Below are 20913 nucleotides of genomic sequence, written 5' to 3' on the forward strand. Positions count from 1 at the left end.
TAAAAGTGTGTGTAATTTACTCTTAGTTTGCCATGAAAAATAACCTTTTCTGCCGATGTGACCTTAACTAATAAATGAATAAACTAAATAAATGATTTAGACTGATTGAAGCTCTTCTGCTGTATAGCGTGTGTTCCCAGAAGAAACTGATCCAGTATTTTCTGTGAAGTTTGAGGATCGGTGTGATTGAGTGTGCGTGCCCTTACAGAAAAAACACATGAATTTCACATGTTATCACATGTTTTCCACATGTGATTACATGTGACCTCATGTGATCACATGTGTTCTCATGTGAACAACATGTCACCACATGTGAACAACATTTTACCACATGTGAACAACATTTTACCACATGTGAACAACATTTCACCACATGTGAACAACGTCACCACATGTGAACAACATTTCACCACATGTGAACAACATTTCACCACATGTGAACAACATTTTACCACATGTGAACATAATGGAGCATGTGGCACATGTGGAAAACATGTTTCTATAGGTTATAATGTGGAGCTCATGTGAAATATATTTGCACATGTTGTAAAATAATTTTTAACATGTGAATCATGTTTCCACATCACAAATACTGTACATTTTCAGCTTCTTTGTAATGGGAAGTTGTCCCATTTTGTCACTGTCATACTTAACTTCAAGTAAGTGCCAGTTAATAAATAATCAATTTTAGACTTAATAACGACAAAAATGTAAACCATATTCAATGTTTTTTTGTGTGTTGTTACGTCCTGAGACGTATTTGTGATTGGTATTAGAAATAAGTTATACATAATCATGTCGAGAGAAAGCCCACCCAGCACCAGACGTCATTAAGACATTGTTTTTTGGGCTGAATCAAGTCGGCCCGTCATAGTCTTAATTTAGCCCAAAAATAGACGTTGACATTTGTGCTTTGTTTGGTCCGTCTGTTTTAAACCACATTTAGCCCTAATATAGCATAAATACAATTAAAGTCTATTGTAGCAAGTGAATAAATAGATTGTAGAAATAGTTTCAAAGTTACGTGTCACTGCACATCCCAGAAATACATTATTTGTGAACACCTATGTTCGTAAACCATCTACCTACATGATTTGGCATAAATCCAGTAAAAAGCGCTCCCTAGTGGTTTGTATCTCGTTGAAAACTTGTGCTGAATATTATTACACCTATATCTGAACATTTGTTAACAGTTACTACATTAAATATGCCTATAATGCATCCATAAAAACATTAAACATCAAAGTAGTTTAAACACTGTAGACCCCGATAAACAACAGCACTATTAATATATTCACATGTGAATATTAATATATTCACATATGTAAAGCACTGTTAAATATTGAAATACATTTAATAGATTTGAAATACATTAAAAAAAATACTTAGAATAAAGCTTTGTTCTTCGTGTCACATCTGTGAATTTGTGTAGAAAACGTTCATAATTATATCATGTAGTTTTTGCTATTTTGTTTCCACACCGCGTTTACCATTCCTAAAGGTAGGCCTATATATTATATTATAATGTAGCCTATTATATATAACTGACAGACTTGTACGTTTTCAATGCTTTTATATTTTCATTCTATTTACAGTTTGCGATGGCCACAAGCCTACTATCCACTTAATAATGTATCAAGTTTCAGGATATTTTAGCTGATTATCAAATAATTCACTCCATCAATTCAAAATGTATGTAAATGCTGCGTGACTTCTACGTGTTTTAATGGGCGCGCGCGCTGAATATTCAAGCAGCATTTGAACTGGAGCGGAGGGCGTTACCATGGAAACGAGGCAGCAGTTCAACTGACAATCAGCGAAACTCCGTCTCTCACTGTTGTTTTAACTACTTTAAGGTAAGTTTAGTCCATAAAATTACACAGATTGTACATACAAGTGTTTCTGAGACTTTCTTTCATGTAAATGACTCGCTTCCGTTGAATATTTACTTTATAGAAATGGCTTAGTGTCTTCGCAAAAGTGCGTTAGCATCTCAACCGTTAACGTTAGGCTAACTTGAGGTAACTTAACGTTAAGTTAGGTTAACTATAGACTTGAGCTGTAAGTATGGGCGTTTAATCACATATTATGTGTAGATGAGATATTTTGATAGTTTTGTAAAGGTTTTGCTGACAATTGGTCAATGGATGAATGGGAATAGTCTAATTTATTTAACCTAAAAGTACGGACTGTATGGTTAATTCATAGTTATCAAGTGACGTCAGGATGCAGCGAGCTGTACTTGACCTGGAGGGCAAAATAAGTAGGGATGCACCGATGTGAAAATTGTGGCCGATACCGATAACCGATATTAATATTGCTGTTATGGCCGATACCGATATTTACCGATGTCGATATCTCTGTATAGAAAACAAATTTTAATGATTATCAAATAAAGAGCTATTTTCCAAAACACATTTTTTTTACTTTAGAAATGACTGATATCGGGCACCTTTACCTGTGTGCAAAATATGTCACACATACACACATTGCATTGCATATAATGTGTGCTGGTCAACTTGTCTAAAATTAAGAAACCCTTAGAAAACAGTAAAAAAAACCAAAACAAAACAGGAACATGTGTACAATTAAGATAGGCTACTTCATTTATTATTCCAATATCCAAATATTATTCTAAAAAATACCACAGGGAAAAGGGCTTCTTGTGACTGTCTTTGCGTTTGAACATTGCACATGTTAAACAGGACACGCAGCTGAATAAATGTTAGCCAATACAAACATATTTATAGAAAACAGTTGACAATGAATAGACAGGAGTCCAATAATAGCATAACGAATCACTTATTCTAAAAATAATAACAAGTAGGCTATAAGACGAATCCGACATATGGGCTGTGTTAACAGTAAAACGTCCGTCATTTAACGAATTTTAAAAACACGGATGGATAATACAAAATGCTTTCTGACATTTTGACAGAAAAAAACAAACAAGCAAGAACAAAATTTAAACTTAGCCCGTTTTCATTTTACAATTATCTTCTCTCTCTATGTGCGCGCGTCCGTGTTTGTGAGAGAGAGCTCGCGCAGCACCGGTAGCCTACTTTTTTAATCCATAAGTAACGAACGCGATAGTTTTCATACAAACTAAATATGTAACATAATTAGGTAGGCTACTTTAGTTATTATTAACACAATAACACATGAAAAATAGTGCTTTCTGCTTAGCCCGTTTTCATTTTACAATTATCTTCTCTCTCTATGTGCGCGCGTCCGTGTTTGTGAGAGAGAGCTCGCGCAGCACCGGTAGCCTACTTTTTTAATCCATAAGTAACGAACGCGATAGTTTTCATACAAACTAAATATGTAACATAATTAGGTAGGCTACTTTAGTTATTATTAACACAATAACACATGAAGGCTACGTTTCTCAACACTGAGAATGAATAAATAAACGCCTGTTTCTCCACTCGCGCTTATCAGAATCCACAAATCACACGCACTGTCACTTTTGAGAAAAATCAAATTCGAATGGGTATCATATATCAAGCAATATATTCAAATGTCTACGAGTCAAAAAACGATCAGTCAAAAATGTGTCATGAGGAGGAAAAAAACATAAGTGGCACTGGACTGCATTAACAATGTTACGGACGTGAGCGCTCTCGGCACTTAAAAACTGCTTTAAAACTTTCACAGAGACCTCAAGCAGAAAGCACAAAGCCTGTCTTTAAATTTAATTTCGTTTTGTATTAATTGTATCTTAATTTTGATCAATGTTTCATCAACGAATTGCATTGGATTTAATAAATAAAAAGTATATATACTAGAAAATATTTAATCAGGACAGAGGCGACGGCGCGTGAACCTGGAGCGCGTCTCATAAATGAACCAAAACCTAATTGTATCTTAATTTTGATCAATGTTTCATCAACGAATTGAATTGGATTTAATAAATAAAAAGTAAATATACTAGAAAATATTTAATCAGGACAGAGGCGACGGCGCGTGAACCTGGAGCGCGTCTCATAAATGAACCGAAACCTACCTGCCTCACAGACCTGAGACATATATAGAAAGCTTGAAACTTCTATTTTTAAACAGAACAATTCAAAATGAAAGAAAACAGACTGTTCTCTGCTTATGTCATCTGTATGAAATGTGTATTTCTCTCACATCAACCTCTTCAGCTTCACACATTAAATATCGGCCTGTTCACATCGGCCATATTTTGACATCGGAACGATACCGATGTGTAAAAAAATGACCATATCGGCCGATATTATATCGGCGGCCGATATATCGTGCACCACTAAAAATAAGCCTTTCCTCCATTGCCCACCAGTCATTTTTATCAGGTTTGTAGTTAGTATTAATGTAGTAAAACAGTGTTATTAAAAGAGCAAATTCATACCACTTATTCATGATGCATACTTTGTACAGGTTAGCAGATGAACACAGAACAAGTTATTTATAACATAATAATAGTGTTTGTCTTCTCCCCTTTACAGTATTGTTTGCCATCTAGTCCTGATCACAGAGTTTAGCTCCCAAACCCAATAAAGCAGACCTGAGCAGCTGATCCAGGATCACCAGAAACTCTGCAGAACTTTGGTCTGGACACCAGTGTTGTAAGTTCAGAACATATTGCAGGAGATATAATATCGTCTCTCAAGGTCCACTTACATGCAGAGGTTTACTCCAACCTAGTCCAGCACACCTGAACAAGCTAGTCAAGGTGCTAAACTCTGGGTAAATATCACTCAGGTCTCTAGCTCAGTAGTCAGTGGTTAATGGCCGTCTTTATCACAAAATCCTTACAGTGCACTGAAACATTTGCTCCCTAAAAACTCACTATGTTATCGGAAATTCTGAAGCTCAAAACTTTAATCACACAAGACAGTTCGCTACAAAATTACATGTGATAGGCACTAGCGGCGCCAGGATTTTGATTGTAGGCGCTTTTCTGCGGCACTGAGGACAGCGGCTCAGTAGCCTACCTGAATTTAATGCATAATTAAGCATCAAAAAAAAAAACTGTAGGATTTTTTTTCTTTCTTTTTAATACAATTACAATGTAATATTTTCAATTGTTTAATAACATTATAGGCCTATTATTTTTAGTTTATTAACAGTAGGGATGCACCGATCCGATACTCAGTATCGATATCGGCTCCGATACTGCCATTTTTGGCGGATCGGGTATCGGTCAGACGAGGCCGATCCAAATCCGATATTGTGTGTATACTATTCTGTGTTATTGTTAAGCCACACAAAAGGCACACAAACATTATAAAGCACCATAAATTTTTGTGCACAATATTATAAGTGTTCTAAAGCCATTATATAGTATAATGTGAGATATAAATTAATATTTAAGTCGTTAAATTCAAGATCACGTAAATGTTTCTCTCAGCTGCGGCTGTCAATCATTCTTCATTCAGCATTCAAACAGCGCGTCGCGTTCGGTTACGACAGTTAACACGATGAAACTCTCTCCAAGATGATTCAATGTTACTATTATTATACTTGATCTGTAGATAAAGGTCTATGGTTTCGCATAAAACAACTCTTATCTTGCTGGATTTTATTGCTGTACCTTAATCATGTTACTTTCTACCGGGTGTCTGTTAGATCACAACACTGGAGTAAAGTCAGAGCAGTTCTTCACGCGCACAGTAACTGAAATTTAAAACTGTTAAAAGAAAATGCTGAATAGACTATTGCATAGATAGATACTGTATAATACACTACGCATCAATATGTATTTTCTTTGTGCTTTAAACTTTTCAATGCGGACTCGACGCGCTGCACGCTGTGACTCATGTTGCTTCAAGCGCATCATTCTGCGCTCGGGATGCGCATAAGCGCTTTGTGCCGCACTGTATTGGAGCCTTTCATATCATAATACAGGGACGCAATGAAAGATTATTAATAGCCTTTCTTGTTCTGTCCTATCTATCATATGTTGCTACCTCATTAAACAGCTGTGCTATACAGTTAAAAAATGTCTCAATTTTATAGTAGGATATAAAATAATTGCTATTAATTGCTAAGTTTTACCAGATTTAGTGTTACACTTATTGGCCCTCATTTATCAAAAGTGCGTACACCAAATTTCCAGCGTACACCTGGCGTACACCCAAAACCACGGTGACTTTGAGATTTATCAATATGGACGTTGGCGTACGGCACGCTCAAATCCTACGCCAGCTCAGGAGGTGGTGTATGCACGTTTTGAGTGCGGGAATGCGCAGAAAAACAATTTCTAAAACCACACAACGCACTGACAAACTAAAAGATACGATATATTATGACCCACTGTAAAAAAAAAAAAAAAAAAAAAACATAGTGCAACATGGACTTCAATGTTTAATTTGTGTGACTTTACCAAAGCATTTGAATTGTAGGCATATGTATTCCTTAAGTTGCGAGCCTGTGCGCTTTACCTGACGTTTCAAGCCTTAATTGTTTATACTTTCGCCTGGCTCCGCAGCGCTAGTCTCCGCAGACTGCGCGCGCACCTCCCCAAACGGACGAGGCGTTTATACTCGACGTGCTCGCCGTTGTACTATTCTTTGAAACGATGGTTAGGCCAGGGTTAGGCCCGGCAGGTGTGCACGGACTGGGTTTAGTAATGAAAGGCTTTCAATGACCAAAAAAAAAAAATTCAGACTGACAAAATAATAAAAATGACATTCTTCTTCTTTTAAATAATAATAATAATAATACAAATAATAATAATAACGACATTCTTCTTCTAAATAACAATAAGCGTCATTAATAATAAAAATCTAGAAATCAATTTTGTTTCTTTCCACTTCCCTGGTTTCGCTTTCTCTTTCTCAAAGAAGTTTCTCTTCTTTGCCGTCTTCCGTGTATCCATGGCGTAAAATGAGGGCGTGGGGGGAGCGGAGACTTGAATAAATAGGGGCGTGTTATTCTAATGACGCTCGTTTTCAGCCGCGGCATTTATCAAGGGCAGGTATTGCGTACACCTGGATTTCAAAGGTACGCACAGCTTCATAAATCAGGCGATGAGAGGAGTGTAAGCATAATCTTACGCCAATATATACGCCCGTTTCTACGCAAGAATGATAAATGAGGGCCATTGTCTCTAATTTGTTCCCCACTAAACATTTTTTTTTTCACAAAATGTTCAGATTTTATACAATTATTGTGCACTCGTGATTTTTCTAGACTAAATTTTACTGAATTATCCACTAATCTAGTTTATAATAGCATTTATGTCAGATTATGATCATATATTTTTTGTTGTTGTTGTTTTTCTTTTTTTCAGTTCTTATTATCAGTTCAACACAGAGTTATAGAAATTCTACTTGATTAAAAAAAACCTGTGCTGGTATCGGTACGGATCGGTATCGGCCGATACTCAGAATTTTTGGTATCGGATCGGTTCTGAAAAAATGGTATCGTTGCATCCCTAATTAACAGCAACAACAACAACACACACACACACACACACACTTCTCTGCATATCTTCAGACAAAATAAAGATATCTGTCAAAACAATGAAGATATTTTACAAACCAACTGCCAGGGATGTGCAAACACTTTGTATTGTATAGCCATTGTATGTGTATTTCAATTATAAATACGTTACAATATGGAGTAAAATTGGTTGCAACTCTGGTTTCATCACAAATTTAAGGAAACAGGCCTAACTAATATAGTGATGTTACATTATTTTATTTTATAAGCGTCAAATTATTATTATTATTAATTTATTTTATTATTAATGATCAATTGTACTTTTATTTCTCCATCAGGGTGTAGCCAAAGTGATGCTCTGTCGTCATTGCAAGTTTTCTGACAAAAGCCAGTCAATTCTCCTACAGCAAGATCTACTGAAACACTGGCACGTGACCAGAACACTTCACTGCATTTACATACATTGTGTGTGTACATTCAAAACCAAAGGGTGCGTTAAAGACTCATCTGCCAAGATTTCACTCTGAGTTCAGTGATATCTGTGAGGAAAAGACATATTGCACTGCCCTAATCTTTGATTGTTTTTCTATCCCAAAACAGGATGCCTGCTGAAGGAGACACAGAGGACTGAGACAATACACTTTTTTTAAATGTATAATTTTAATTTGGTTTTGCTTTGTTTGTTTTAAACATTCAATTTGTACTGCATATTTTGAAATGAAATAAAAGCTAAATTTGAATTATTTGTTTTAATGTTGGGAAACATGGCTATAGGCCCTACAAAAGAACATGGTAGGACTACCATTTTCTGTGGTATATTGCTGAATGATTTTTACATGGGTTTCACATGAAGTTGCAGGTTTACGTGGGGTGTAGGTTGTTGTGTTGCTAGATTCTAATATGAAATCTTCTGATAAATCCCTTAAATTGGAACCTCTCCTAAATGATTTACATGTTTCAAAGGGAACTGACAGTGTCTCAAAAGTAACTGATAAAATTGAAATATCTATGGACGATCTTTTAGTTGCACAACTACAGAAGGACCACGCCAGAAAACTTCATAAAGCTAAGAAAACAGAGAAGAGGAAGAAGAAGGACCCAACATCCACGGAACGAGCTGACATATCAAAGTCGACGGATAATGAGGATTCTCCGACAGATGGAGAAATTGCATAAAAGATTACTTAGTATTGTAAGGGGAGTTATGTTAGAGAATCAGTTTAAATGTCCAAATTGTGAAATATCCTGTTTACAGGAGAAGTTTGAATTGCTCGATGCAAACTTGCCCTGTGATAACGTTTTGTAGTTTAAGTGTCATTGCTTGCAAAAGAAGCTTGCAACGCTAGATGCATGTTGCAAGCTTGCTTTGCAACCACAGTGTTTGTGGTTTTCTTTGATCTCTCTGAGTGAGTTCAGTGGAACAACAGGTGTTAAGGCTATGCCCGCTTAGTTGACCTTTAACACAGTTCAAGAAGATGGAAAGATGCCTCCCCACAGTTAGAGATGAGGCGAGAAGCGAGCTGTGGTTTTAACACCTGCAGGCCAAGTAACGGTCAAAATGTATATTAAGCTTTTTAGCGTAGGTGGTGCGGATGAGATAACCTATACACGCATGCTTATTGCATAACAGCTTTAAGGTCATGGAAAATTCCAGATCAATTGTTTTATTCTTCTAAGAATTGCTTCATTGTAAGGGACAGCCCTAAATGTTTAAGACGGCCCCCCATCAAACCATATAAAAGGTTTTGTTTCCAGTTGCTCGGGCCGCACTTCGAGGTGAAGACCTATACGCATTTCTGTTATTTTTTCCTTTTTGAATTAATTGTCTTTGTATTGTTCTGAAACTTTTTAAGTAAAACGAAACCAATCTTTTGGTGATTCGAAAAACTTTTAAATAAGTCTCAGAGTGATTTTTCCTGGAGATATCTTTACTTTGTTATAGTTTAGATATTAATACTAAGCAAAAGCCCAGTGAAACGGATCCCGGACTCAGCTGGATCGGACACCGCCGAGGACCCTGGAGCCAACTATAGCATCTTTAACCAGCAGGTAAGGGCAATCTCTGATTGTAGTAGGTTAATGGGAATGTTGTAGATGGACTCAGATGTTACAGCGGTATAGAAACACAACATGGCGCCCAATCGTGTGGGGCATTTTGCTTATAGGGGAAATTAAAAGACAATTGTTCAGGAATAATAACATGTAGAGGTGAAAAGTCCACATACTACAGCCACTGTCAGTGTTCATAGTTCAGAGAAACTAATATTGAACACAACTCACTCGCAGAGTTCAAGAGAACTGAGTGAACATAAGCGCGCGCAGGCTCATATGAAGACCTGTTATGACAGACAAAAAACTCGAAGCCCAAGAGAGAAGGGTGAGTTGGTCTAGAGAGATAAACCGGTTTTGAGTGAACCCAAACACTTGCAGAAAATAAGGGATTTGAGTGAACCCAAACACTTGCAGAAAATAAGGGAGTAAGGAGTCGTATAGATTTGTGAAGAGTTGCATCACTTGTATGCAACACATGGGTGCCTAAGTTTTCAGTGCATGCTTTCAGCACGGCTCGAACGCTGCTCCCTTCGGGTTGTGTTGTTGGTGGGCATTGGTTTCTTAGCCGCACATGTCACAAGGAAGTGCGGGCAGGCACTTCTGATAAATCTAATAACAACACCACATTCGGTGTGAGCATCGGGACGCTTCGAAGTAACGCCAGTGAATCCAAACACTTGTAAAAAATAGGAAGTTTGAAGTGAATCCTAACACTTTAGAGAAAAAAAAAAAAAAATGGAGAACCGAATGGTGACTATAGATTTAGTTGCTAGTGACACTGTAGGGAAGTTGGAATGGTCTGACTCTACTAAGTGTAAATGTGGCTTTAGAAATATACCCTGGCAAGAGGTCAGAGAGGCTGCGCCAGTGGTAAATTTAAGGGTAAAGGAAGGAGCAGAGGCTCCAAACTTCATCTACTCCAATAAAGGAGGCAATGATGAAAACCCCAAAGTACGAGTCTTTAATTCAGTAGGGAAAGAGGTAAAAGGTATACCAACGAAAAGTTGGGCCACCCTAGCTGGAGATGGCTCTGAGGAAGAATCAGACAAAGGCTCGGTAGCTTTTAGTATAATCTCTCAAGAAGAGATGGGTACGAATTTTACCGAACCTGACGCACCACTCTATGAAGACCCTGAAAGCCCGTATGAAGAAGCCATAGCAGAGGTCGAAGGACCCCTCAGGTTATATTTTGCGAAGGGAGCAAATTTAGTTGTTCTAAAAGCAGGACCTTTACAGTTTGAAGAAGAGGCAGACGCTCTGGTTAATGCCGCTAAAAACCATCTCAGTCATGAAGATGGCGTTGCAGCTGCCCTCTTAAGACAGGCAGGACGAAAGTTTCAAGACGAGTCAGACAAGTTAATGCAACGTAGAAAAACCTCTCTCCGTACTGGAGAAATCCTCCTACAAAAAATAGGAGGACCGAATGGCAAACCAGTAATACATGCAATAGGGTATAAGAGAGGTAATGGCCATGACCTCGAAGAGGAATTACAAGCTTTAATAGCCCTAGACATTTTAATAGACAAAATCTGTGCCTGTGCTAGAGATTATAAGTATCGTGTGATAGCCATGCCGATAATATCCAGAGAAGAGTTCGGATTTAATGAAGTTAAATTAGGTGCATACCTTGTAACTGCACTGTTAAGAAAGGCGAGCCAGACTAGCTGGCCTAAAACATGGATGATCTGTCACCCTGACTCAGCAGTGCTAAAAAACGTAGCAAAACTGGTGAATCAAAATGAAGCAGCGGGCGTAGGGGGATCAGATCAAAGAACAGGACGGGGTCATATAGCGAACGAGCTTAGGGCGGAGGGCCCAGAATGCGGAAAAGACCCGGAATGGCCAGCATTAAGGCGAACAGTCACCTCCCGAGGTGCAAAAGACCCGGGTGAAAATCCCTTCCCCAAATTAAAGCTCGGTAAGAGCTATTAGACCTTCAGAATAGGTAAGGGATCGTACCGACCCACTCATGCGAAAAGTAGAAAGAAAGAAACTCTTTTAGAAAAAAGAGACATGTGGGATACTGAATATGCACTAGGCATCACCTGTGGCCAGGTTTGGTGTCTGCTCAATGGCGGTGACGCAGAGGAAATTCTTGCAGACACCCGATTAACTCAAAGGGCTAAAAGGGCCATATAGGCACAAAAAGATCTAACAAACAAGGCAGCCCTAGAGAGAATTATCAAAGGAAGTGTAGGTGATTCATGGTATGATCAGTATTACTCTGATGTGGGTACAGAGAGTGATAATGATAGTGAAGATGATTCACCTAGTGACTCAGATAGCGAGGAACCGACAGATAAAGAATCACAAGTACCAAATAGGGTTGAAAGTGCGAGGGCGGATACCCCCGCTCGAAAGCCACAGGTTCCTCGACAGTTGCGGTTCAGAGATGAAACCATTGACACAGACGATCAGTATGATTTAGAAAGGGATTGTCCTGCTGAAGTGCATGAGTTAAATCAGCACTTGGAAGCTCTGCATCTGGGAACACCAGGACAGAGGCCTAAAATTACCAGTGGTTTAGGGCGGTCCTCCCAGTCACCAGAAGTTAATTCAGTAAGAACTAGAGCCACCTTGGAGGACCTTTTAAAGCGTGACCAGGAGATGCGCATGCTTAAAAAAGCAAAGCTAAAAAACACCACGGTAAAAGGAAAGGTTAGAGAGATAGTTCGTTATGGAGAACAGATGGGAATAACAGGTGAATCCATAGATTCACATATTTTGGCTGAATTTGGAATTCATGGGGGAAGAAAATTAGCTCAAACGTTAGAAGGATTGATCCCGACAGATAAAGAGGAGTTAGAGCAAAAGCAGTTCGAGGAAAAGTGGGCCGCTGTAGGAGCCCTGTCCGCATGCCAGGAAATGGCACAAAAGGGCGTCGAGGGGCTATTGCGACACATATTTAGGGGGGTGAAGAATAATGCTCTTACTGGAGCCAGAGAATTCCTCTTATATGGCCCTGAGACGGTACCAGAGGAGCTAGAAAAAGCCCTGATCAGATATGATCGTAGAACCGAACTAATTCAGGCAGAAAAAGGTAAACCAAGTAACAAGCAGCATCCATCAAAAACTCAGACCCGGAGGTCAGAGCGTGAAAGGAAGCCGTATAACCGGCATGAGCCAGAGAGAATAATAATAATAATAATAATTCGTTACATTTATATAGCGCTTTTTCTGAGACCTCAAAGCGCTTTACATATGGAAGGGGGAAATCTCCTCAACCACCACCAATGTGCAGCATCCACTTGGATGATGCGACGGCAGCCATATTGCGCCAGAACGCCCACCACACACCAGCTTACTGGTGGAGAGGAGACAGTGATGAAGCCAATCAGTGTATGGGGATGATTAGAGAAGGCCCGCACTACCCCATGCTCCTAAAATCGATCAGAAAAGGTATCTAGGAGAAAATTATTATCGTAGAAGCATGAATCGGGAAGGTGACAGGTACAGAGATCGATCGAGACCCAACCTGAATAGGGGTGAGAACAGCAAAGAGAGGGGGACATATATCAGTCCCGAAACATGGGATAAACTTAGCCACGAAGAAAGGGCACGATTGAGAAAAGACAGAGAAAAGACCAAACCGGCTGCTAAGGTAGGCAGAGTTAAAGTTGAAAAAGCCTAAAGTAACACAGAAGTTAGAGATGAAAATTCTAGGAAACAAAAACCCAAGAAGAAGAAGAGAGCAGATCCTGAAGACTAGGAAGACTAGGAAGAGGCGGGCCCCCTAAAGACGGCCCTACTAAAAACAGTAGAAAAAGATAAACGGCTATACAAAAGTTTACGATGATACCACATTCCGTGTAGATACAGGGGCCGATATTAGTGTAATTAAACCTTCAGAAAACCATGGAGAATTGATTTTGATGGTCGTGTAAGTGACAAACGCGTTTGGAAGAAAAAGAAAATAGACGTGGTAATAGGAAGTGACAATTTGCTTTGCCCAGATGACCTAGTGAAAATAGGAAAGTTAGGGATTGTGGATCCAGATGAGGAAATCCAAAGAATTGTAAAAGATTCAGATTTGAAAGATAAAGGGGGGCTGGAAATACTTTTGAAAAAGTATTTGCCCTACTACTCAAAGAGCAAAAAATTATTGTGGGAAAGTTCAATCAAATAATGAACATATAATTCACAGAGGAATCCCACCGCCACAGAGGCAATATAAAATTAATAGCAAAGCTGAAAAAGAAATCGGCGAAACTATTAAAGAACTGACAGATAGACTAGCACGAGGAGTAAGTTAGAGGAGTTGTTAAAATTAAAGTCCTCCAAAATCCAAAAAGCAACTACAATCACTGCTAGGGACGCTGAATTACATCAGAGAATTAATTCCCAAGTATTCTAGGGAGGCCAAAGTGCTATATCAGGGCACAAAGGAAGGAAAATGGCAGTGGACTGATGAGATGGAGTCAGCCAGATTAAAACTGATAAGAATGGCGTTAGACAGCGGAGAATTGGAACGACGTGATGAAACTGTTCCATTAATCGTTGAGGTGAAAGAGGCAGAAGACGAAGTCGCACTCACATTATCGAATAGAGACAGAAAAGCACCTATAGCCTTCTCAACTCATACGCAAGAGCCTGCTATGATAAAGTATGAGGAGAATGGGCCAGAGAGAGTGCTAGCGGCAGTGACAAAGAGACTATTGCAGCTTAAAACAGTAGCAAAAGAACAACCTATTGAGATATAATCGCAAGCAGGAGAATTAACCAGGCTGAAAAAGAATCTAGTGATGAATCAGGCAATAATTCATTCCCAAAGATGGGATCAATGGAACTTGATTCTAAGTGACAATCAGTTAGAATGGAAAATGATCAAACTAAAAAGGAAAGAAAAATGACCAAATACCATGACACCAGCACCTGCCAGAGTATTTCACAGATGGAAGCGAAAAGGCAGGAAGAGTAAAATGGGGATATTTGATTAAAAAAGGATGGTCAGTTAGTAACTTCCCAAAGCAGGGAAAATTCAAGGAACGGCCCAATTGGCTGAGGTCACTGCAGTGCAGGAAGCTCTTGAAAAGGCAGTAGAGTTAGGACATAAGGAAGTTGTCCTAACATGTGACTCAGATGGTTTAAACAAAGAGATTGAAATTTGGAAAGCTAATAGTTTCCATAATGCGCGTAATAAGCCTATGCCACACGAAGAACAATGGGAAAACATTTATGAGCTTATGCAGAAAGTTACAGTACACTGCTATCATCAGGTCAGCCATACAAAACAGGAAAGTGAAGCCGCCCAAGGAAACAGGGAAATCGATAAATTCATAGGAACGGTTAAACTTCAGGAAGTCACCGAGCTATTTGAAAAAATGCACAATGAATTAAACCATCCTAGCTATAACATGATTCAAATGGAACTTAGATTGAGAAATCTAAACATCCCAAATTGGAGAATGAGGTATAGGGAAGTGAAAAAGGAATGCAAAATATGCAGGAAATTTATGACGGCTAAAGGAGCAAAGGACAGTGAACTTCCTAAAGACTACAGAGGTCAAGAGGTCTCTGTCGACTTCGCTGGCCCTCTCCGGCCAAAAACGAAGTTAGGTAACTGTTATTTCTTATTAGCAATCGACAATTTCTCTAAGAAAAAGATGATTTGGCCGATGCGTGCCGCACTAGAGAAAAACGTGGTCGAATGCCTAAAAGAATGGATCAAATGGGAAGGAAAAATGGAATCCCTTAGAGCTGACGGCGCGCATAACATTAGTGGGAAGCTCGTGGAAGATTTTTGCAAGGAAAACAAAATAATATTAACCAAGAGTATCCCTTATCGTCCAGAAACGAATTCGATCGCCGAGAGGGCTATCAGAACAGTAAAAGAGTATTTTAGCAAGAATGAGGAACTCGGGGAGTGGGATACAATAATTGATCAATGTCTTCTACATCTCAACAGATGTGATCACGTGACACCCAAAGAAAAGGAGGTAAAGAGCAACCCGAGGTTCAAACCTGGAGACCGTGTGCTAATCTCTAGAAGGAAAAAGGTAGGGAGATTCTACCAGGGTTTAGGAACGGTAGACACTGTGACATCCATAACTGGATCAAACACAGTAGAGTTGGAAAATAACGGGATCCAATCAAATAAAGATCTAGTTAAAAAATAGTAATGGAGGAAATAATTCGGGTAACCAGAAGGAGGGGTCTGATTAGAGTGGAGCACAGTCAACATGGTTCGAAAGCCATGTTATGGTTGGAACCGGAACTCCAACGGGTGTTGGGTTTCACAGGAAATGAGGCCACGCCTGTGGAGATCCGAGTTCGCCCATACATGTGTGTGATTTGTGATAAGGCGGTGGCCATGCCTGCTCTTGCACCAGATGAAAAGAAATCTATGGGTGCAGAGTGGCTGGTCAATGAGCATAGCCACATAGAGATAGGAGGCGTCCTGATATGTAAGAATTGTTGGCCAAGCCATCCAAAACTCCGGATTGATTCGTACAGAGTGTCCGGGGGTACAGCAGAGAAATGCAACTGTACGTGGAATGGTAGTGACAGCTGGGTCTGTTTAGTATGTGGCACTAAGGACAGGACACTAATGTCGTCCAGGTCCGTATGGGAATCCATAAGAGTTATGAAACCCATAGGACTATTCCAAGAGGGAATAGTCACCAGGTTTTCCAGACACCCCTGGGTGGGGATGAGGAAGCATGAGAGGATAGCTTTTCTGGAAACCAGAATCCCTATTTTCCCGAGTGATGATAGGGAGATTAGAAACCAAGCGCTGCGAGAGAGGGAGGCGTTGGTCGGAGAAATAGTGGATAAGGATCGTGAGAGCGATTTGTCTCTAGCCGATCTGGAATCCACGAGGTGGAGCCTCACACTGTGGCAGGTACCCATTCTAGGCTGTTTTCCCGAGGTAGAGATGAAAAGAGGCTCTTCAGGGAAACTAGCCTGGGTCTATGTCAAGCGAGGCGGGGAGTGGCGAGTAAGAACCTGGGGTTCCCTAGCCATGGAGTTGGCACAGGAAAGTGGATGGGAAGATAGCCCTAACTATAATAAGGATTATAGGGGAACCCTTTCCAGGTCAAATGTGACGAAAGAAAAAAGACAGTCAAGAAGGAAAGAGAAGTTCGTGGAACTTGAAGTAGCACCAGTCAAAGACATGAAAGAGCACAAAGTTTGGCGAGCTGACGAAAAGAACTTTTGTGTGGGGAGCTATTATGGGGACGACCAATTAACAGAAGTCCCAGAGAAACAGTTCAAAGTAGTGATGCACTTAAAAATAAATGTGTTGACCTGTGCACACCCCGACTTTAACTGGATCGGGGGAATTGAAGCTGAATTGCATGAGAAACAGCCTGAAGTGAAAGTGATAAAAAAAGGTCTGTTTCGACGGGCCAAAAGGCTCGTAGAGCCTAAGAACTAACCTCTAATTTCAGGAAAATGAGGAAGGCGAAGTCGTTGGACATCCTGACTGAAGAGCTGGAGGGAGCAAGAGAAAATATCAGGAGGTTGAAGCGGCAACGAAATCGCTGGAGATGGATAAGTACAATTTTATGGTTATTATTAGGATTAGGAATAATTATATTGGCCATAGTACGAGTAAGCTACATATTACAATGGGAAATATTAACCGGACAAGTAATATTAGCGCAAGTTCAAGTAGACAGAGAAAATGTCTCTGGATTTGATTTAACTGTATTCGCTACAAGGGAAAAGAATAAAAGTAAAATAGAAAATGATAAATATTTCTGGAAGTGGTTAAATGGTAACCTAAAGGACAAGGATCAGGACCATGAGGTGCTGTATTATTTGGTTAGAATACCAAAAGTTAAAATTAAGCGCACAGTAAAGATGAAGCGCTGGTACAGTAAAGCAGTAGAGATCTATGAAACTAACAGTTACATTACAGATCATTACGGAAATGAGACGCTTAAATATTTCATTGGTTCAACGAGTAGAACTAGCTCTAATGAGGAGCTAGGGGGATGTTGGATATTTAAAATGAATAGAAAATTTAATCCGTGGAAAATAGGTCAATGTAAAAATAAAGGGACTGTTATAAGACGAGAGAGAAGAAGTATAGTGCTGAATAAGGAAAAATATGAACAAGCAGTGGAAAAGAATGTGATGGAATGGATTAAATCTAGTAGACTTTTAAATCCCTTAGGGGAATTTGTCTTACTAAGTACAACTCACGGTCGCTATTTAAAATCCCAGTTGTCTCCCAGTATGGACAATCGACTCGGGATGGAATTAGAAGAAGGCGAGAGACACTCTGCAACAAAAATTAACCTAGAACTAAATGAAACCATTCCATGGATATGGCGGAAAAGACTGAAATTACCAAGAGTTAAATATAATTATAAGAAGGAACTATGGGAGGTAGATAACAAACGGAAAGATACCGAAGTATATTTGATCAAAATGGTAATCGATGACTCCTTAGAAACGGAAGAGGATATTAAGAATCATTACGAAGGAAAAATGAGGGCAATGGATAAGTGTATCCGACTAACGATTAGTAAGAGAGACCACAAAGCTAAATATCGGTATAACAAGAATGGCTATAATGATTTTTCGTACTCTAGTTTATGTGATAAAAGAGGGGAACTTATGGATTGTAATGACCTAATGAATGGTACCAATCCGATAACAGGAAACCGCACAGATAATATTCTTAGCATAAAAAGGAAATTATTATTGAAAAGAGTGGGTATGACCAAACGGAAAGAAGAGGATGGTAAGTATAGGATGAAATTAATCTTTCATGATGATGACATGATGGGCTTAATCGGAAAGGAGTGTGGTGAGTTAATCAAACAATGTTCGAGTGGACATGACTATATAACTATTAATCAGATGTTATCTGTATTATGTTACTGGCCTAATGGAATCATGCCATTACCATGGACTTTAGTTAGAGATAATCTGTCCGACATTTATGAGATGTCATATGGGCCAGGCGGAGTCATCAGAACCGTAGATAGAAAATTACAGTGGAAGGTATTCCATGTTCCTGCTAGAATAGACGAGAATATATTTGTCCGATATGACTTGGAACGAGAAAGCCCAATAAAGTTAGCTAATTTAGAGGCAATTGCTCTGGATGACTTAGATCAATTAATATCCAGAAAAAGTTGGAAGAAGCTGTGGTGTAAGGGTATGGACAATAATTACTATCTAGGCATGGACTGGATGAAAAGAACTATTTGTAAACGTAGTATTGAAATTATTGGAGCAGATAGCTATCCCAGGTGGTATGACGAACCCAAGGTATTTTTTGAAACAGGAATACAAGGGGTAGTTAACGCAACGACAGCCGTTGTTAATTTCGTAACAAAAGATATATGGGAATGGATAATCAGCTTCTTAATTGATATGGGATGGTATGTTTTGTACTGCGCATTGGGGATTTTGGGGCTGATGTTAATTCTCATTATAGTGAAGTGTTCATGTAATGCTTTAGGAAGAAGGATTTGTTCGAAAAGTGACAAAATAGATCAATTAGCGGTCTTAGAACAGTTGGTAAGCTTGCAAGGCTCTAATTTGAAGAAAAAGAGGACCCTTTCTGAGAAATCGTTGCTGTAGCAACATGCAGAGGGGGTGGCCCGGAAACCTGTGACTGACAGGCGGAGTCACAAGAGTATATAGGTTAGACAGCTGTGTAGGTCAGACATAGAGGAAAGTTAAACTTCACTCTGCATTTCCTGAAGATAAGAAGTAGAAGGGGAACCAATTACTTATTTCATTAAGAAAAATTAAGAACAAGAATTGTTCCAGTAAGACCAACAGAGATCTAAATTGATAAATCATTAACATGGCATCCAACGGGACAAAGAACGAGACTTCAATTGGGATCGCCGACGAGGCTGAGAGTTTCCCAGGAACCTCTAGTAGCTCGTTTGCGCAGGTCAGTGAATTTGCTATTTATTTTGTATGGATGCTTTTAAATGGTTACAACCAAAATCTCTGTTGGCACCTGTTAATTTCTGCACTCCAAATTGGAAGAATATTTATGATCGGCAAATTAAGCAAACTGATACTAGTTTGTGATATGTTGATTAATTCGGACGGATGGTCTAAATTATTGGAAATGCGAGGAGCCGTATCTCTCTATCTATTGAGTGGGGGTAAATTGGCAAGCGACATAACCTTGAAAATAATTAAAAAACCTGAAATTACCGTATGGTGCGAGATAACAATAATCGCAGTAACGACAATGTATTTGACTGGATTATTGATATTTCGACATGGAAAAGAATCCAGGTTGTGGATTTTAATTGGAGTAGTAACCATGAGTATTTTTACTTTGGGAATTTTTATTCCCAGCGAAAATATTTTGCTATTAGGAATTATAATCCTTTTCCATAGATGGGATAAGATGAAAAAACCGATAAAACATTGTAAAGACTGTTGGAATAATCTGAATTCTGTAAGTCCTAATTAAATGTCTACCCAAATTTCAGGAGCTGACACGTCAGATTGAAATTGTGGGAAACAGACGACTTAGCAAAAACGAACATGGTATTCAAAATACAACGGAGAGAAATTTCCGTGAAAATCATTGTGATGAGTGTGGGAGATCAATAAGACGAGTGTACTTTGAATTAATTAACGGTCAAAGATGGTGTGGATCTTGTATAAATGATAGAAACAAAGTGGTACAGAATGGGTTCCATGGTGAAACCAAGAGTTGGGATTTTGTAACGAGTATGAGTGTTCGAGAAGGCCTATGTTTAAGAAATGAGTTGAAACTACATGGCTTCTCGGAAATTATATTGGGAATGGATAGATTTAGATATTATGTGCTTCCAGCCTGGTTAAAATTGTGTATTCCTGGAAGACAGTGGGTATCGATCTCTGACAATGATGGGAGATCTAAATGTACTTTCCAAATTGTAGAATTTCTGGATGGTAAAGAACTCACAATTTGGGATGGGGTTGCATTAAGACAAACAACAATGTCTGTGGGATCGGGTGCTTATGGATTGGCATTCATTGATAAATCGCGTGTATTCTATAGATGCCTCAGGTGCTGATCCAGGAGACCGGAGGCCAGTTGGCTGGAGAGACCTTCGAGCAGTTTCTAACCCGGGCGAAATCCCGACCGGAGACGGCAGAGAGGGTATGGTTCTCCAAGGCGGTAATGAGGCTCTGTGTGAATCGCGACGACAAAAATGATAACTGTATCCATGAGGCTCCCAGATACCAGGACCCTAAATTTAAATGGTCTAACAATCGTTTTTATGAAGTAACTTTGATTAGACGTAAGAGAAATTTATTTGATTTATATGTTGAACAGGAATACCAAAGTGTAAAAAGGGGTACTGTTGTGATGTTTAACTGTCCTCTTGACAGATTACCAAAAACAGCACAATTCACTAGAGGTCTTTACCATAAGATTTCAAGAGAGGGTGTTGTGTTGCTAGATTCTAATATGAAATCTTCTGATAAATCCCTTAAATTGGAACCTCTCCTAAATGATTTACATGTTTC

The 20913-nt window shown here is 39.1% G+C and overlaps 1 protein-coding gene and 1 long non-coding RNA gene across 2 annotated transcripts in view; both read left to right on the top strand.

Moving 5' to 3' along the window:
* Positions 1 to 20913, top strand: part of LOC311283504 (uncharacterized protein) — a 333540-nt gene that overhangs the window by 252391 nt on the left and 60236 nt on the right. The window lies entirely within an intron of this gene.
* LOC311283258 lies at positions 4335 to 8269 on the top strand. Its single transcript, XR_014626038.1, has 3 exons — positions 4335 to 4589; positions 7749 to 7900; positions 8011 to 8269. It is a non-coding gene; the product is annotated as an uncharacterized lncRNA (long non-coding RNA).

Source organism: Rutilus rutilus (assembly GCF_951802725.1).
Source record: "Rutilus rutilus genome assembly, chromosome: 23".
NCBI classification, from domain to species: domain Eukaryota; kingdom Metazoa; phylum Chordata; class Actinopteri; order Cypriniformes; family Leuciscidae; genus Rutilus; species Rutilus rutilus.